This window comes from Hypanus sabinus, chromosome 18, assembly GCF_030144855.1.
Source record: "Hypanus sabinus isolate sHypSab1 chromosome 18, sHypSab1.hap1, whole genome shotgun sequence".
Classification (NCBI taxonomy): domain Eukaryota; kingdom Metazoa; phylum Chordata; class Chondrichthyes; order Myliobatiformes; family Dasyatidae; genus Hypanus; species Hypanus sabinus.
In genome coordinates, this window is record NC_082723.1 from 54925997 (window position 1) to 54946188 (window position 20192).

The 20192-nt window shown below is 38.4% G+C and overlaps 1 protein-coding gene across 9 annotated transcripts in view; it reads right to left on the reverse strand.

Annotated features, from left to right (window-relative positions):
• The window catches only part of LOC132407606 (uncharacterized), a 38726-nt gene extending 37994 nt beyond the window's left edge, over window positions 1-732 (reverse strand). For all 9 annotated transcript variants that reach the window (XM_059994366.1, XM_059994367.1, XM_059994361.1 and 6 more), the window contains exon 1: window positions 418-732. The gene's annotated coding sequence lies outside the window, so the exon portion shown is untranslated. The remainder of the gene's footprint in view (window positions 1-417) is intronic.
• Window positions 733-20192: the final 19460 nt, after the last annotated feature.

A 20192-nucleotide genomic window follows, 5' to 3' on the forward strand; every position in this document is an offset into this window, starting at 1 on the left:
AATTAATTGCTTCATCTGCTGTTTCTGCTCTGGCTGTAAATGTGCTAATTTCTCACCAATATTTTCCAGAATGGTTGAGTTTGGTAACCTGACAAAAACAATGTTGGATTTAGACTGAGTTTCAGATGAATCATCTATTATGTTCCTAGTTAGATCAGACTCATTATTAATTGCAACAGTCATAGTAGCAGACTGTTTCTCATAATATGGCTTTATCATATTTATATGACAAGATTGAGTTGGCCTTCTACAATCTGGAGTTTTACCAAAGTCCAAAGTTTTACCAAGTCTGTTAACAAGAGTCTTTCCTTCATAACTTAAGTTCTCTTTCGTGGCGTTAATGTCGATTCCCGTCGAAGATTTTTTTTTCCCAGAAAATTTACAAAGCCAACAATGAAACAGCTTAAAGGCACTGACCTTTCCTTGGTGAAATTTTACCCGACCCTCTATTCTTCTGGCAGAATAGGAGTCATCAGGGCAAATGAATTTCTTCCGAATGAAGATTAAACAAGGTCGAGCCTGCTTTACCCGTCGAAATCGACTTTCCCTGATTCTTTGGGGTCTCTGAATGTCGGTGAATTTTACTCTCCATGGCTGAACTGGCAGTATTAATGGCGAAAGTGCCTGCAATAACCTTTTAAAACTTAAGGCAGAAAATAAATCTCCATTTTTAAGCAAAACTGCGTCATAATATCAGAATACGCAGCAGCATGGTGTCACCGGTGAAGTCAACCACTGACTGCTCCGCATCACAGGGAGGGGTCCTCCTTTTATACCCTGTTGAAAAAAAACCTATCACATGACCTCTCACTGGCGGGAAAATGACATCACTCCACCATCACAAGACCATTACCTTATATCCAGCAGCTCAACACCACGGTCACGTGACAAGTACATGATACCCACGAGTACGTAACAACATATACAGCTTCAACGTAATTCAGCCAAATCTTAACTTGATGCAGTTGTATTAAAATAGGTTATGCTATTTCAAAGGGATTAAGAGCACTTGTATTATCCACCTGATCATTCCATTTACTACTTACACTGAAGAAGAAATACCTATGATGGAAGTGTTGTCTCTCTGTGCATTGTTCACTTCATCACACCACTGAACAATTGAAGGCCTGAAGTGTAGAACACAACAAAATATGGAAAAGAAAATAATGAGTATTTTGCAGATAGCAAATTTATTCCATATGACTTAACCCTTCCCCCTCATTGACCTTGTCAATCTGGAACGGTCATTGCCAACTTTCCATATCATGCTCTGCCATTTCCTTATATGATCTCGGCTCTTTAGGCCAAGCATATATGAGAATAAAATGGTGGAACAGTAAAACTACAAAGAGTACAGAAAAGGCAGCAAATTTTGCAGAAGATTATTGTGAAATAAATTTAAAAACAATGGGGGCGGGGAGAGGAGGGAGGGGAGGGGAGTGAGAGAGATTTGTTGAATACTACAAGTCATGGGAAAAATAGGGAAATACGTTCTAAAACTAAGTCACCAGAGAAGGTGAGAAGTGATAAGATATTATGATATGGAGAAAGACTGATGAACGGGTGGAAAAAATATGAAAATATTAGCAACAGTATCATGGATATAGAGGACTATGAAACTGTTATATTACATTAGATCTGGGGGAGAAAATAGTTGAAAGAACTGGATGAAAAAATAAGACAAGAACAGAAAAAGAAAGAGTAATTCTAGAATTAGAAGGAAGCTAGGGTGGAACTTAAGAATGGACTTGGAAGGATGAGTAGGCCTTCGCAAGCTATTCTATACATACCTGAAGAACAGAAGGATGACTAGAGTGAGGGTAGTACTGATAAGGAATAGAAGAGGTAACATGTGCCTAGAGTCAGAGGAGGTCCTAATGAATACTTTGCTTCTGTATTCATCAGTGAAAGAGACCTTGATGTTTGTAAGGACAGCATAATAAAGGCTGATATGCTAAAACATATTGACATTAAAAAAGAGAATGTGCTTGAACTTCTGAAAAACATTATGATAAATAAGTCCCTGGGTCCAGATGGGATATACCCAAGGTTACTAGAGAAAATGAGTGAAGAGACTGTTGGGTCTTTGGCAATGATTGATGACTAAGTTTGGTGGTGTTGTGGATAGTGTAGAAGGTTGTTGTAGGTTACAACAGAACATTGATAAGATGCAGAGCTAGGCTGAGAGGTGGCAAATGGAATTCAATCCAGAAGAGTGTGAAGTACTTTATTTAGTAAAGTCAAATTTGAAGGCACAGTACAGAGTTAATAGCTTGATTCTTAGCAGTGTGGAGGAACAAAAGAATCTTGGAATCCATGCCCATAAATCCCTTAAAGTTATCGTGCAAATTGATAGGGTTGTTAAGAAGGCGTATAGAGTTTAGCCTTCATTAGTTGGGGGATTGAGATCGAGTTGTGAAGTAATATTGCAGCTCTATAAAACCACCTATTAGTACTGTACACGCTTAAAATATTGTGCTTAGTTTTGTTTGCCTAATTATAGGAAGGGTGTGAAGATTTAGAGAGGGTGCAGAGGAGATTTACCAAGATGGTGCCTGGATTAAAGACCATGTCTTATAGAGAGAGGTTAAGTGAAGAAAGGCTTTTCTCTTTGGAGTGAAGAAATATGAGAGGTGATGTGATAGAGGTATACAAAATGATATCTACAGATTGACTTGACAGCCTTTTCTCAGGGCAGAAATGGCTAATACAGGAGAACATAATTTTAAGGGTTTGATAGAAAGTGTCAGGGTGAAGTCAGAGGTACATCATTTACACAGGGTGGTAGATGCATGGAACACATTGAAGGGGTAGTGGCAGAGGCAGAGACATTAGGATATTTAAGAGACTTAGATAGGCACATGGATGATAGAAAAAACGGAGGGAAGGGTTAGAATGATCTTAGAGTAGGTTAAAAGGTTGACACAATATTGTCGTCTAAGGCCCTGTACTGTGCTGTAATGTTCTATGTTCCATGAAAGACAACCAGATATTAAATAGAAAACATAATGATAGCAGCAACATTTAAATGATATTCAGAGTGAATGAGATAGAGGCAGAAACGTGAGAAAAATACAAAGACAAAGGACACAAATATATTTTATGTACATAATAAATGGCAATACAGTGTTTTCTGGTTAATTGGGACACATCAGGACCAGTACATTTTGGCCCAGTTAAGCAGCTGCTGCAATTAGTCAGTTTTAAGGAAATAGTTAAAAGGTATAAAAAAAGACAAATAACCATTTAACTGAGTAACAAATTATGTAAATGAAATACAGTACAAATTAGAAGACTATCAACACTACTACAGTACTATTAAACTTTGTATTAGTTCCTATTAGTTGGTTTGGTGGTTGTCCGTCATATCTAACAATGACAGGTAACCTGTGCAGGAGAGTTTGTAAAGTGGAAATGCCATTGCACTGGGACAGTTCCACACTTTCGAACTCGGAAGTTCAGGTCTAGTGGTACAAAGGCCATCACAACTAGGGTCTTCCCTGGTTGCAGTGGTTGACCATGATTTCTTTTGTGCCTTGTCATGCCCTTCGCTCTCTACAGGACATTGCAGAACTGCATTCCTGGCATTGGATCTTATTGTAGATCGCAACTACACAGTCTGCTGGAGCTGACTTTGCAGGCTAGGACAGGCATGTCCCTATTTCACCAGGGTAGAAGGCCTGCTGGCTATCCTAACCTGGCTTAGCCCAGCTGTCAAAGCGATGTGCCAGGCTGTGCCTGCTGTCCCATGCAAACAGCTCCCTGGAGCCACAGGTGACAGCTGAGTGTATGCTCTTTTGATTGACTGTAAATGAACAAAATCAGCAAAGACACCTAGTGTAGATAATTGGCTGCCTTTATTTAATTTTCAACAACTGTATCCTTCAAATCTTCAATTATATTGTAACATTTATGATGATTGTTGATACTTTCAAATTCTCTGTAGCTCCTAACTTGTTGAAGCACTCAAATCATTTCATTTTCTCTCCCAGTCATTTCTGGCATCTCCAAGCCTCAATGCTTGAAACTGCACTGAGCAAAACAGTTCAGAATTGTCTTACTGCTTATTTCTTGCCAACACTCATTAACAAGAATCACTGCTTTTTAAAAAGAAGCACATGCAACTAAAGCTATTTAAAAATTGTTTGATAACTGGATTAACAATTGATTTAGGCAAATGTCAAGGAAGTGCAGATGCAAGAAGTGCAGAGATGGAGAGATTCTTATTAGAGTTCAGCTCCATTGCGACCCATATTGGGCAATCAGACTGATTATAAAAGTAAGACCAAAAGATAAGACAACGTATGTTGGCTGTCCAGTAATGTAAACAAAAATTGGGCAAGACCATACCACCTACCTTTCTTGGTTTTTGAAGATGAACTTTATTTAATCTGGGACATTTGCCCTTCCATAGATGGGATGAAATGATAGAATCTAACGAATCAAAAAAATCTTTAGAAATAAAAATTGGTAAAGATTGAAATAAGTATAAAAATTTAGGAAGGATATACATTTTAACAACATTAATTTGACCTATCAGAGACATGGACAAGGGTGACCACTGTGCTAAACTCTGTTTTGTATGATTTAAAAGATTAGTAAAATTTTCTCCAAAAAGACACTTATAATTTCTTGTTACTGTAATGCAAAGGTAAGTAAATTGATTATTTACTACTTTAAAAGGAAGGTTATAAAATTCTAGTAATTGGTGCTTCGCTATTTATTGGAAAGAGTTCGCTCTTATGTAAATTAAGTTTGTATCCGGAAAGCTGGCTAAATTTGTTAAGGAGTTTAAACACTGGGGATAAGAAGGTAGTTGGGTTTGATATAAAAATTAAAAGATCATCAGCATAAAGAGAGACTTCATGCTCAACAACCCCCCCCCCCCACCCAATTCCCCATCAATTCAGCACAACTTCGAAATGCAATTGCCAGTGGTTCTATAGCCAAATCAAAAAGTAAGGGACTTAAAGGACACCCTTGCTGGGTGCCACATTTAAGATTAAAAGGTTGGGATTGCTGAGAATTAGTCAAGACAGAAGCAGTGGGGTGTGAATATAATAATTTAATCCACATAATAAAGCTTTGTCCAAAATCAAATTTTTCTAAAACTGCAAAAAGATAATTCCACTCCACATGATCAAACGTTTTCTCTATATCTAGAGAAATGGCACATTCCTTGCCATTTGCCTAAATCAATTGTTAATCCAGTTATCAGACACACTGAGAATATGGGCTCAGTTCAGAAAATATAACGGTTTTTCTGTCTCTAGTCCTATTCTACATAATCATCTTTTTCCGCTTTTTATGCAGGATTTAACATTTCTGGACTGGCAGAGAAAGGGCATTAGATGCTTTGAAGATCTTTTCATAGACAAGTGCTTTGTATCTTTTGAATAATTGTCTGTAAAGTTTGGTCTACCTAACACTCATTTCTTTAGATATCTCCAAATTAGACATTTTATCAACCCTTTAATACCAAACTTTCTTGAGGTACCCATTAAAAATGTTGTGGATTTGTTTCTTCGTATGAATCCACTGGGTAAAGGTTTAATTTCTACTATTCGAGACCCTAAGGTCTCGGCCCGAAACGTTGCCTGCTCGCTTCCACGGATGCTGCCCGACCTGCTGAGTTCCTCCAGCGCGTTTGTACATGTTGTACTTTGTGTTTACGATTGATAATGCAGTATTTGGAGTGTTATGTCCAGTGCTAGTCACCCCAATGCAGGAAGGATATGGAGGCTTTGGAAAGGCTGTAGAAGCTGTTCACCAGAATGTTGCCTGGATTAGAATATTAGCTATAAGAAGAGTTTGGATAGACTTGGATTATTTTCCCTCTGGAGTATGGGGAGACTTGATAGATGTTACAAAATTATGAGAGGCTCAGATAAGGTAGATAGTCAGTCTTTTTCTTCAGGCAGAAATGTCAATATTACAAGGCTTTATGGTGATAGGGAGAAAATTTAAGGGAGATGTGTTTTTTTACACATATAATGTAAATGTGTTACAAGGAGACATGGTGGAGACAGATATGATAGTAGTATGTAAGAGACATTTAGGTAGATGCATGAACATGAAACGAAAGGAGGATACCAATCATGTGCAGGTAGATGGGACTAGTCTGTTAATTTGTCATTTTTGGTTGGCACAGAGATCATGGGCCAGAGGTTCTGTTCCTGTGTTGTTCTGTTCCATGTTTAAACTTCTAAAAAGACTGATTACATAAACACAGCTTTATTATTTACACTAACCTGGGAGCATATATCATGCTGGATGTATCAACTGGCCCTATGTTACTCCTGACTGGAAAAGGAGACCTATATGCCAAAACACAAAAAGGGAAACAATGTTAATTAAGTATTTGTTGGATTTTGTGAAATTTACAAACTTAAAATAATATTGCTTTAGGAATTCAAGCATTTATCTGAATCATTCTTAAGTATGTGCTATTCTCTCAGTAATCATATTCATGTGAAAGATGCCAACAAGTGTAGCTGACCCCCAACAACTTCAATATACAACTATATTTTTCTGTACATACTGAACAAAACAGGACCATTCAAAGAAAGTAGACGAGAGTTTTAGAATAAAAATAAGTGTATTCTCTTCTACTTGCAGAGTGTGCATTTTATGTATGTTTACATGCACATGAAAACACTCACAAAAACAAGATTGTGAATAGAATCTTATACAACTTGATTCTATATTATGGAGTTCTAGCTGTTGATCGATTATTTTTGACTATGGTAGTCTTGCATTTTTTTAAAAACATGGGTACCACATATTATAAGTGTACGTGAAGATCACCCGTTTTGCGTACGGCATTGTTCATTCTGACCTAACTCTGACCATTGTTCATTCAGAGCCGACTGCTCCACTCTCTTTATATTCATGATTACTTGGCTAAGCATAGCTCAAATATCACCAATAAATTTGTGAATGACACCACTTTTGTTGGTAGAATCTCAGATTACGATCAGACGGCTCACAGAAGTGAGAATATCAGTGAGAATAGAAGTGAGAATGTCACAGAAGCAACCTTAGACTCAATGTCAGCAAAACTAAGGAACTAATTATGGACTTCAAGAAGGGGAAATCCAGAGAATACACATCAGTCCTCATTGAGGGGCCAGTGGTGGAAAGGATGAGCAGTTTCAAATTCCTTGGTATCAATGTCTCTGAGGCTCTATCCTGGGTCCAACACATTGATGCAATCTCAAAGAAGGTATGCTAGCTGCTCTATTTGATATGTCATCAAAAACTTTAACAAAGTTTTATAAATGTACAGTGGAGAGTATCCTGATTGTGTCACAGCCTGGTATAGATGAAGCCTCCAAAGTTCAGGATTGCAAGAGGCTGCAGAGGTTATAGATCCAACTACAGTAGCTCCATTACGGGCACAACACTTCTTGTTCTTGAGGCTTCATTTCTGGGATTGACCTTGAGTGTGATCTCCTCTTACTACCACTTGAGTTACAGAGTTGGTGGCTAAATTAGGCCCATGCAATACAAGACCTTTCTTCTCACTAAGCTATCTGAATTACTGTGTCCCTTTCACAGGCTGAAAACAGAAATAATAATGTTGAATTTAGCAGCACTAAACCAGTGTTCTATTTTTGAGCACTTAGAAGTTGATAGATTAATTACAGAGTTAAATTAGACATCTCAACTGCTCATAAGGTACAAATTCAGTTACACTGAATTACTCAGTAGAAACACACACAAAATGCTGGAGGAACTGACCTGTAAGTTGCCATGCGGCTTGCTCCATTACCTTTCTCTTCATACATGCATTCATCAGGACTGTCAAGGCTTGAAGACCTAAAAGATGAAGAGAAAACAGAACACAAAGAAAAATGCATGGGAAGAACATATAGCCTGTATAACTGATCTGAGAAAGAATACTGATGTAGGTATTTATTTTATCAATCATGAAAATATATTTATAAGTTTATATTCAATGTTCCAAATATCTTAAAGTAGGATTGTTCCCACATTTGTTCAAAAAGGCAACTTGTGTTCATTTCATATATCTCTACTTCTCAAAGAACAATAATTCAAAGCTGTGATGGATATTCACTGTCCAGGTCCACGTTCAGGGTGCCTCTCTTTTTTGCCAAGCTCAGTTTTCTAAACACAGCAGCTGACACTTCTAGAGATGAAATTGTTGCTTTTAAGTGAGTTAAACTTCCAACCAACAGCTTTTGTTCAACTGCTTGTTGTAAACGGGAGCCAATCTTCAGTTCTTAATGTAAATGGAAACAATTCTCACCTTGAAGATAATAGAACACTTTTGCAAATAAGCATTGCCTATAGAGCAAATGCAAGAAAAGCTGCAGATGCTGGAAATCCAAGCAACACACACAATATGCTGGAGGTACTCAGCAAGTCAGGCAGCATCTATGGAAAAGAGTAAACAGTCAACGTTTTGGGCCAAGACCCTTCATCAGGGCAGCAAAAAAGATGAGAAGTCAGAGCAAGAAAGTGGGGGGGGGGGGGGGGGAAGGAAGTTGTACAAGATGGTAGGTGATAAGGTGCTACAGAGCCTTGCTGGCTCACAGCAACTGGCTCATTGCTGAAGAGGTGCAGTAAAAGACAATGTGTTATTTAATTCAGCTTGTAGAAAACCAGACAACGCTGGCTAAGTTATTTAGTTCAAGGAAGCTTGCAAATTGGATTGATATAATGACTTAGTATATCAAATAGCTGATCTGTTAATAGTTGGAAGGTTGTGTAATCAGGGAGTCAGCTTCACAGCATCAATTATGAGTACCTGGAACACTGACTCAAGAATTTTTAGACCTTTTGTATCAAAAGGTATCTGAAAAAAATATCATATGTGTGTGAAGTTACCCAAGTGGCAGTGAAACAGTATAAATGTAGAACAGTCCAGGATTTTTAGGACTGGTTAAGGAACATCAAGAAAATGACAGAAACATAGAGTGAATTAGACTCTGTCTTCAATTTCTGTGAGGAATTTATTGGTATGATTTTTTTAGCTTATAGGTATAGTACCTATGTTTTGGAAATCCTCTGTATTTTAGAAGTGATTTGTAATTTTGAAGTATTTTATAAGCTAAAAAGTTCTGTGAGTCTGTGAGTTTTAAATGGGTTTTAAGGATTTTCTTTTGATTTAAATGCATGTTGTATCAAACAAAAAGAACAGTGTTTAATTTACTTGGTTAGCTGGAAATACTTCCTCCTTGGTAAGGAGGGGGACCCACCACTCAAATGGTATGTACTGGCAACTAAACTCACTTTGGAGGATAAACAGAGAAGTGTTGGAAAAGTGGGTAGTTACCCTTTAGTGAGGGTAACCGTAGCTCTGTACAGTATCTTTGCTTCAGTTTAGATCTTTATAGTCAGCAAAACCAATACCGTCACAAAGCAAAGCAAAGCAAAGCAAACTTACAGTTTGATATCATTTTGATCTGAACATTCATTAAAGAGCTCTCCAAACTGCAGCCCTACTTAGAGAATTGATGCTCATCAGTTATGGGGTACTTTCTCCTTGATCTTACAGATTTTCACCACATTCTGAAGGCCAAATTTATTTCATAGACGGAACTGTACATATAAACTATAGACATGGTTTTCAACACAGGTATTTCACTTCATAAACTAACTTTGCCTCACCTTATTTTGCCACTAATACTGACCTGTACATATTACTGTAGTCAGTTGTTCCATCTTCGTCTGGATACGTTGTTTCATCAATGGGCATTTGACTGGAAAATCTACATTGTAAACAAAATAAGACAAAGATAGAAGAAAATGCAATTTGTGAAACTGAACAGTTCACTTTATTTTCCACACTGAATTAATTTATTGTTTGAGTGCTTAAATAAACCAGACTTGATAAGAGAGAATTCTATTACAGTAGTTTTCCCTCCTTTCCTCAATGAAAAATAAGGCTGCTGAATTACACTGTAATTGCAATATCTAAATATTTCACAGATATAAAAGCTATATTTACACATCAAATTCTTTTAATACATGAGTCAGCAGGATTAAATGAACATCAGAGCAAGTTTTATAAACTAAACATTCTAAATTTAAATAAGAATCAGAATCAGAATCAGATTTATTATCACCGGCATGTGCCGTGAAATTTGTTAACTTAGCAGCAGCAGTTCAATGCAATACATAATCTAGCAGAGAGAGAGAAAAAAAATAAAACATCATAATAAATAAACAAGTAAATCAATTATGTATATTGAATAGATTATTTAAAAATGTGCAAAAACAGAAATACTGTATATTAAAAAATTGAGGTAGTATCCAAAGCTTCAAAGTCCATTTAGGAATCGGATGGCAGAGGGGAAGAAGCTGTTCCTGAATCGTTAAGTGTGTGCCTTCAAGCTTCTGTATCTCCTACCTAATGGTAACAATGAGAAGAGGCATGCCCTGGGTGCTGGAGGTCTTTAATAATGAACGCTGCCTTTCTGAGACACCGCTCCCTAAAGATGTCCTGGGTACTTTGTAGGCTAGTGACCAAGATGGAGCTGACTAGATTTACAACCTTCTGCAGCTTCTTTTGGTCCTGTGCGGTAGCCTCTCCATACCAGACGGTGATGTAACCTGTCAGAATGCTCTCCATTGTACAACTATAGAAGTTTTTGAGTGTATTTGTTGACATGCCAAATCACTTCAAACTCCTAACATAGTTGCTGTCTTGCCTTTCTTATGACTACATCAATAGGCTAGATCCTCAGAGATCTTGACACCCAGGAACTTGAAGCTGCTCACTCTCTCCACTTCTGATTCCTCTATGAGGATTGGTATGTGTTCCTTGGTCTTACCCTTCCTGAAGTCCACAATCAGTTCTTTCATCTTACTGACGTTGAGTGCCAGGTTGTTGCTGCAACACCATTCCACTAGTTGGTATATCTCACTCCTGTACGCCCTCTCATTACCACCTGAGACTCTACCAACAATGGTTGCATTGCCAGCAAATTTGTAGATGGTATTTGAGCTATGCCTAGCCACACAGTCATGTGTATAAAAAGAGTAGAGCAGTGGGCTAAGCCCACACCCGAGAAGCACCAGTGTTGATCGTCAGCGAAGAGGATATGTTATCACCAATCCGCCCAGACTATGGTCTTCTGGTTAGGAAAGTCAAGGATCCAATCGCAGAGGGAAGTACAGAGGCCCAGGTTCTGCAACTTCTCAATCAGGATTGTGGGAATGATGGTTTTAAATGCTGAGCTATAGTAGGTGAACAGCATTCTGATGTAGATGTCTGTGTTGTCCAGGTGGTCTAAAGCCAGGTGAAGAGCCATGGAGATTGCATCTGCCATTGACCTATTGTGACAATTGGCAAATTGCAATGGGTCCAGGTCCTTGCGGAGGCAGGAGTTCAGTCTAGTCATAACCAACTCTCAAAGCAATTCATCACTGTTGATTTGAGTGCTACTGGGCGATAGTCATTAAGGCAGCCCATATTATTCTTCTTTGGCACAGGTATAATTGTTGCCTTTTTGAAGCAAGTGGGAACTTCCGCCTGTAGCAGTGAGAGGTTGAAAATATCTTTGACTACTCTCGCTAGTTGGTTGGCACAGGTTTTCAGAGCCTTACCAGGTACTTCATTGGGACCTTTTGCCTTGAAGGGTTCACTCTCTTTAAAGACAGTCTAACATTGGCCTCTGAGACAGAGATCATAGGGTCATCAGGTGCAGCAGGGACCTTCACAACTGTAGTTGTGTTCTCCCTTTCAAAGCATGCATAGAAGGCGTTGAATGAAGCTCTACTTCGTTCATCATAAAACGTTGACACATAAAAATTTCTATCAATCTGAATGAAAGCCAAAACCAAACATCGAAGATAAGAAAAAACTCTAATTGGCCTGTTCTTTAACACCATAAGCAATAGCTCTATACTCCTCAGCCAGGGGAGACATGCTCTCTATATCTGCTCCCATAGCCCCACTCAAAAGTTGAATATTTCAACGAGGCCACTTCTTTTAATGTTTTATTATGTAATTGTGTCTGCTTATCCAGCTGTTTTAAATGTAAAATAATTTAGAACCTCACTGAACATGTTCTGAACAACTTATAGTATAAAGAACAGGTTACATTTTTTCAGACATCCTTAAATTGATTTTTCCCAATAACCCAAAGAGTACACAAAAATCTCTTGACATGGTACCATACCTCTAGTATTATAAGCAACGGTATCAAAAAGAACTTAAAAAGAAAGATAAATTATTTAAAGTGAAAAGAAAAAAAATAGTTCTGCTGTTCTTAGGGATGAATGTATGCATGCATGTCAGATACTTGAATTTAATAATATTATTGGACCTCAGGGACAGCTGTCCATCCAAAACTCTAATGGCAGAGTTTTGAAGCATCCCATAACACTTAAATTATGATAAAACTGCCATGTCCTCAAATGCCATGGTAGTTTATTTATCCATATTCTCTACAGAAGTGTAACTGACTGCATATCTGGTAGAATTTACATACAGTAGTTGCAGTATTTGGTCTCATTACCATGTGATTTAATTCCTCATTCAGATAACCAGATCTTCTGTTCAATCACAGTTGTCAGATATTTAATATATACTAAACATTTTGGTAACACTGATGCTAGAATTATATAATATTTCAATTTAAGAAGCTGTAACTTCCAGTCCATATTTTACTAAATTCAATTTACTACATAGGCATGGTAGTAATTTTCTTTTGCTTGAGCTTGTTTCCCTAAGACCAGAAGACATAAGTGCAGAGTTAGGCCATTTGGTTCATCAAGTCTGCTCCACCCTTCAATCGTGACTGATCCTTTCTCCCCCTCCTCAGCCTCACTCCCTGGCCTTCACCATGTAATCTTTGATGCCATGTCCAGTCAAGAATCCATCAAGCTCTGCCAAACACACCCAAAGAACTGGCTTCCGCAGCTGCCTGTAGTAGTAAATTCCACAAATTCACCACTCTCATACAAAATAAATTTCTCCACATCTCTGATTTAAATGGACACCCCCCCTAGCCTGAGGCTGTGCCCTTATCCTAGACTGCCCCACCATGAGAAACATCCTTTTCACATTCTACTCTCTCTAGGCCTTCCAACATTCAAAAGGTTTCAATGAGATTCCCCCCTCATCCTTCTAAAGTCCATTGAGTACAGATCCAGAACTATCAAATATTCCTTGTATAACCCTTTCATTCCTGGAATCACCTTTTGAATCTCCTCTGAACCTTCTCTAATACCAGCACATCTTTTCTTAGATGATGTGCCCAAAACTGTTCACAATTCTCAAGGTGAGGCCTCACCAGTGCCTTATAAAGCCTCAGCATCACAAATCTGCTATTGTATTCTAGACCTCATGAAATGAATGCTAACACTGTATTTGCCTTCCTCATACACCAACTCTAACTGCAAGTTAACCTTTAGGGTGTTCTGCACAAGGACTCCCAAGTTCCTTTGCATCTCAGAGTTTTGGATTTTCTCCCCATTTAGAGAACAGTCTGCATATTTATTTCTACTACCCAAGTATATAATCATGCATTTTCCAACATTGTCTGTAGTCCTCTGCAGCCTATCTGTTTCCTCAACAGTACCTGGCTCTCCACTAATCTTCGTATCATCTGCCAACTTAGAAACAAAACCACCTATTCCATCATCTAAATCACTGATATAGAGCATAAAAAGAAGTGGTCCCAATACTGACCCCTGTGGGAAAACTCTAGTCACTGGAAGCCAACCAGAAAAGGATCTTTTTATTCCCACTTGCTGCCAATGGCTGTCTCTCAAACTACATTTACCCATCTTTGTTCCATATTTTTAATAGAAATATTAAACATAATGAGAGTCAGCAATGCCACATTCAGTTGGAAACTCACCAAAAACAGATTCCACAGAAGTCTTTGTAAAGGACATATTTATTTTTAATTATAAAACCAATGTTTTTAAATCCTTTTCAAAACACTTAAGGGACTTGGATTGCCTTTGAATAAAATCCACTGTACATCAAAACATCATTTATCCTTGAAAAATCATCACTTACAATTTTGGTCAAACACTCCAAAAATCATAACTAGTTAACATTTTACAATGTTCTTTCAGTATCCATTTGCTATCACATAATGCCCTCTGTACGGATCTATAGAAAACAGAAGTAATCACGAACCTAATGGAATTTGAATTGAGGTGTAGGAATCTGAGCAGCATTACTATAGTTTTTTTTATACTTGATCAAAATCAGGAAGATAATGGTAATAGATGTACAGCAAGAATAAGAGTAGGATGATTACAATTGGAAGAAAATTAACTTAATTGATTGTCACAATAAATGCACAAAAAAGTTTATTTCCTCTTCGTTCCTTCAGAATCTGTAATGAGAGAAATGAAGTTATAGAGAAATTGACTGACTCTTCACTCTTGTTATTTCATAAAAGGAAACATCTGCATTTCCACTATCAAGATCCTTTAGTATCTTACATGCTTCAATTGTCACCTAACTTCCAGAAGTTAAGTGCCTAACCTTTCATCTTAAGACAATGTATCCATTCTAGGTCTAGAAAAACTTCTGAGAAATGGCTCCCAAAGGTTTGCTCAGTACTATAGACATGGCCTCCTAAATGCCCGATGTAACTGAAGCATAACGTATGCTTTGAACTCAATTTGCCTTGCCATAAATAACAAGTCAGTTAGCGTTCCTGATTACTTGATGCTGAATATAAACCTTTTGCAAATCCTGTACTTGAATACCCAGTTCCTCTACCTCTCAGTCACAGGGAGAATAAGAAAACCCCTTAAAGTCAGGATTGAACCTGGGTCACTAGAATTATGAGTCAACTGCACTAACTTTCATGCAACCATGCCAGCCTCTTAAATGATGTCTATATTCAGTGGGACTGAACCCTTGAATTTTTGTCTAATTTAATTTAGACTACTTTACTTTAATCTACCTTAATTGATCCAACTTTCATTTCAAATTCATAAACTATTGATGGTTCTTAAGAAAACATTTTTTCTAACATATATATCCATCACAATTCTTTCTTCCCTTACACAAATAACTCAGTTTAGTGCATTTTCAAATCTTATTTGTTCTGCAACTAGTTGAATCATTAGATGTGCATGTCAATAATAGTACATAGTGTCAAACCCACTTCACATTATAAGCACTGACAGCTTCTAAAATCAATTTCATGAAATTGGAAAAATCGGATCACTCCTCCATCTTGCTGTTGCTGAGGTACAGGCAGAAGCTGAAACAAGAGGTGGCTATAGTTAAAACAGTCCACTGTTGGTCTGACCAATCAGTCTCCATGCTATAGGACAGCTCTGAAGATGTCAACTGGAATGTCTTCGATGATGAGGACGTCTCCAAGTTTACAGAAGGAGTCATGAGTTTCATCCAGAAGTGCATCGAGGATGTTGTCCCATAGAAATCGGTCAGGGTCTATCCAAACCAAAAACCCAGAATCAACAGTTGACTAACAGGAACTCAAGAAATGTGGCTACAATCTGTGCAAAGTCATCAAGGCAGTGAAACAACAATACAGGGACAAGATCCAGATACAACTCTCCACCAACAACACACGCAGCTTAATGCAAGGTCTCCACACCACTGCAGACTTCAAAGCTATGTGCAGTGGTGCTGCCAGCGTCACTGCCTCTCTCCCAGATGAGCTAAATTGTTTTTACACTCAATTTGATGTTGCCAACACTGAGCCCCTGAGGAGAGCTGCTGAAGAGACCTGTAGTTTGGTCATTTCTGAGGATGAAGTACGCAGGTATTTCCAAAGAGTGGACAGTTGCAAGGCTGCGGGTCCGGATGGCATCCCAGGGTGGATACTCAGAAGGTGCGAGGCACAACTGGCAGGTATGTTTACAGACATTTTTAATCTCTCCCTCTCCCAGTGTAGAGTGCCCTCCTGCTTCAAAACATCCACCATTGTCCCTGTACCTAAAAAACCCAAGGTAACATGTCTGAATGACTGGTGTCCTGTTGCACTCATCTAAATAATAAGCAAATGCTTTGAGAGGCTGGTCAAGGACTACATCTGCAGTATGCTACCACCCACACTGGACCCTCTACAATTCGCCTACCGACACAACTGAACAATAGATGATGCAACAGCCACAGCTCTACACACCGTCCTTACACATCTGGAGAAGAAAGATGCTCATGTGCGAATGCTGTTCTTGTTCTTGGACTACAGTTCAGCATTCAACACCATAGTTCCCTCCAGGTTCGACAAGAAGCTCAGAGACCTTGGCCTTCACCCTACCTTGTGTATCTGGATCCTGGACTTCCTGTCAGATTGCTGGCAGGTGTTAAGAGTGCACTCCCTCACCTCTTCCCCTCTGACACTCAACACAGGTGCCCTCAGGGCTGACTCCTAAGCCCCTAAGCCCCTCCTTTACTCTCTGCATACCCATGACTGTGCTGTCACCCACAGCTCCAATCCACTAATTAAACTTGCTGATGATATTAATCTCAAATAATAATGAGGCAATTTACAGAGAAGAAGTTATTATCCTGACACAGTGGTGTCAAGAAAACAATCTCTCCCTCAATGTCACAAAAACAAAGGATCTGGTTATGGACTACAGAAGGAATGGAGACAGGCTAACCGCTATTGAATCAATGGATCCGGGGTTGGGAGGGTGAACAGCTTTAAGTTCCTTGGCATACACATCACCAAGGATCTCATGTGGTCTGTACATACCGCTGCGTGGTGAAAAAGGCATGACAGCGCCTCTTTCACCTCAGATGGTTGAAGAAGTTTGGTATGGCCCCCCAAAAAGAACTTTCTACAGGGGCACAATTGAGAGTATCCTGACTGGCTGCATCACTGCCTAGTATGGGAACTGTACTTCCCTCAATTGCAGGACTGCAGAGAGTGCTGTGGATAGCCCAGTGCATCTGTAGATGAGAACACTCACTATTCAGAACATTTACAAAGACAGGAGTGTAACAAGAGCCTGAAGGATCATTGAGGACTCAATTCACCCCAACCACAAACTGTTCCAGTTGCTACCATCCAGGAAATGGTACCACAGCATAAAAGCTAGCACAGCTTCTTCCACCAGGCCATCAGACTGATTAATTCATGGTGATACTATTGTATTTTTATGTTATATTGACTGTCCTGTTGTACATACTACTTATTATAAATTGCAATAAATTACACATTAAGATGGAGACATATCATAAAGATTTTTACTCATGTATATGAAGGATGCAAGTAATAAAGTCAATTCAATTCAATATCTTGGTTGAGCTGTAGATATCAAAAAAATTGTCTGGCTGGACGCTTCCCATTTGAAATTGCCTTGTGTTGCCAAAGTTAAGAGACTGAAGCCATTGAAAAAAATTACAATTTCTTTTGATACTCTACAATGAATACATAATTTAGGGAAAAGAATCAAGTAAGCCTGAACATTATTCATTGTACAATTAGATTTGCAAAATAGTTAATCACTTAAAATTTTCACGAAGGAAGGCATGAACAACACAATCTTCCCAAACATGGATATAAGTCATAAAATATTTTGTATAAATGTGCTTAAAAAAATTAGGAATATATTATTTCTATTTTAACTTAGTTGAAAGTAAATGATTCAGAGTGAACAATAATGTAAAAAACATTGTGCCTGACCAAGCTATAATTTTTTAAGGAAGAGTATCTTCTACAGATCTTGCAAGAATTTAATTATTTATTTTATTTTCCCATAATATTTTTAAAAATAATACAAAAACATCAATAATTAATCTTTAACTTATAGCCTTTATGTTTGTATTGCTTCCTAGGTGAGACGTAAGCCCTCGCAACCATTGAGCATGTGAAACATTGTAGCAGGAAAGCAGCATCCATCATCAGGGCCCCCCACCACCTAGGACATGATCTCTTCTCACTGTTCCCATGAGGAAGAAAGTATAGCAGCCTCAGGACTCATACTATAAGATCAAGAATTGTTATCCTCAACCATGAGGCTCTTGAACCAAAGGGAATAACTTCATTGAAATGTTCCCGCAACCTATGGACTCAATTTCAAGGACTCTTCATGTCACATTCTCGATATTTATTGCTTACATATATTTAATTTTTCCTTTTTGTATCTGCACAGTTTGTGTCTTTTGCACACTGGTTGAATCCCCAAAGTTGATACAGTCTTTGATTCTATCATGGTTATTATTCTATTATGGACTTATTGAGTATGCCCACAAGAAAATGAATCTCAGGGTTGTATAAGGTGGCATATTAACTTTGATAATAAATTTTCTTTGAACTTTGAACTGAACTTTAAGGGAATAATCCGAAACCGTGATATATACTGAGACATAGTATCCTTACACTATCATCCTTAATTATTACATTCCTCTGGAGCATATCCTCTATTAGTCAATTAGATGGATTGTGCATTAGCAGAAATCAAATTGTGGAAGATCTTGAAATCTAGCTCTGCAGCTTAGTTCCTAGGAAAGCCATTTTTTTTCCTCTCCAAAAATAGTTTATTCAGGAATATTACAAAATAAAGTTACTTACACAGAAAAAAACCCATTTGTTAAATCTGAATCCTTATACAATAAATAAAGTTATTTACAATAAATTATGCATTGGCTCTCTGTTCCTATTCAAATTAAAGATGTTTACAATAAACCATTCATTGATTCTCAAACTTTAGGCAAGGATTAAAGACTTATTTACAATAAAATAAAAATTATTAACAATAAACATCCAGGCGTTGACTCTCATTCCTTTACCAAAGTTGCTTTACGGTCTATACATTTCCAGCCACTCCTGGGGCACCATGTTGACTCATCTATCCACACCGCTGATGAGGGGTATTCTCCTCCCACTCCTGCGGGTGATGAACCTTAAACTGTGGTCCTTCCCCAATGGACCTTTACGGTGGCTGCACCAATCCTGAGTGCATCCCTCAGCATGTATTCTTGCAGGCAAGAATGTGCCAGCCGGCAGTACTCAGCCATGGACATCTCCATGTGCTGGTAGCTTCTGGCTGACCAAAGAATGTTCTTCACCAAGTTGATGATCTGCCAGCAGCATCAGATGTTTATCTCTGTGTGCGTCCCCGGAACAGCCCGTAAATCAGGAAGTCCTCAGTTACGCAGTTGCTGGGCATGAATCTTGACACCATCCCTTCCATCCTCCTCCACATCTTTTTTGCGAACCCACAGTGTGCAAAGAGGTGAGTCACTGACTCGGCTTCATTGCAGTCCTCCCATGGGTAGCAGTGTGTGGAGACAACGATCCAGGCATACAGGAAGGATCTGATTGGGAGGGCCCCTCTCACCATCAGCCAGATGACGTCTTGGTGCCTGTTTGTGAGGTCTGGCGATGAGGCAATTTGCCAGATGTACTGGACGGTCTGCTAAGGGAACCACCCCACTGAGTCCATCTTGTCCTTCTCCTGCATCGCCTGCAGGACATTACATGCTGACCACTCAAAGCAAACCTATAGTCACAGCCATAATTTGCCACATATTTCTGCAGAGACATGTAAATGTTTACATGGATGCAATGTTCCTGGAAGATCCTTCCATTCAGGAAATTACTTCTGACTTCTCGAATTATAAAGTTTTGGCATTTTCAATTTCCATTGGGAAGTTAACTTATCCTAACATTTTGTAGTCACTTGGACAAATTTATGGAAAGGAATTACCATTTCCCACATACTTACTCCTGACCCCATCTGATTTCCCTCAGATAAAATCATCTAAGTTAATATTGAGAATGCAAGTGATGAACAGACTGCTGGAAAAGGATTTATGGCAGAAACAGGTCTGGGAGGAGCACGTGCCTCAACATTATCATTCTTCATGTCACTGCTTATATTATTATGATAACTTATCTTTACTCACATGCCCTCTTCCAATCCCCATCATTTCTGTCAGGGATTCACAGGAAAAGACCTTGTATTAGTGCATGGAGAAGAGCTAAAGTATAGAAAACTGGCTTCATGTTGCTTCACAAGCTTTGAAGAGTTTCAGATCTAACATTAAAGGTATGTATTTATGAATTTGGTTTCTAATTTTGTGAATGCTATATCCTAGATATCAGTCTCCAAATAATTGCATGACCTGTTCCTCATAAAGATGGCAATTTTGGATAGAAAATGACAACCTCAGTTAAATTGCACAGCAAGTTGATAGAAGCTGTAAGAAATCATTCATTACTTTTGCAACCTAGCTCCATAAAATCAGTGTAAATAATTGCCTA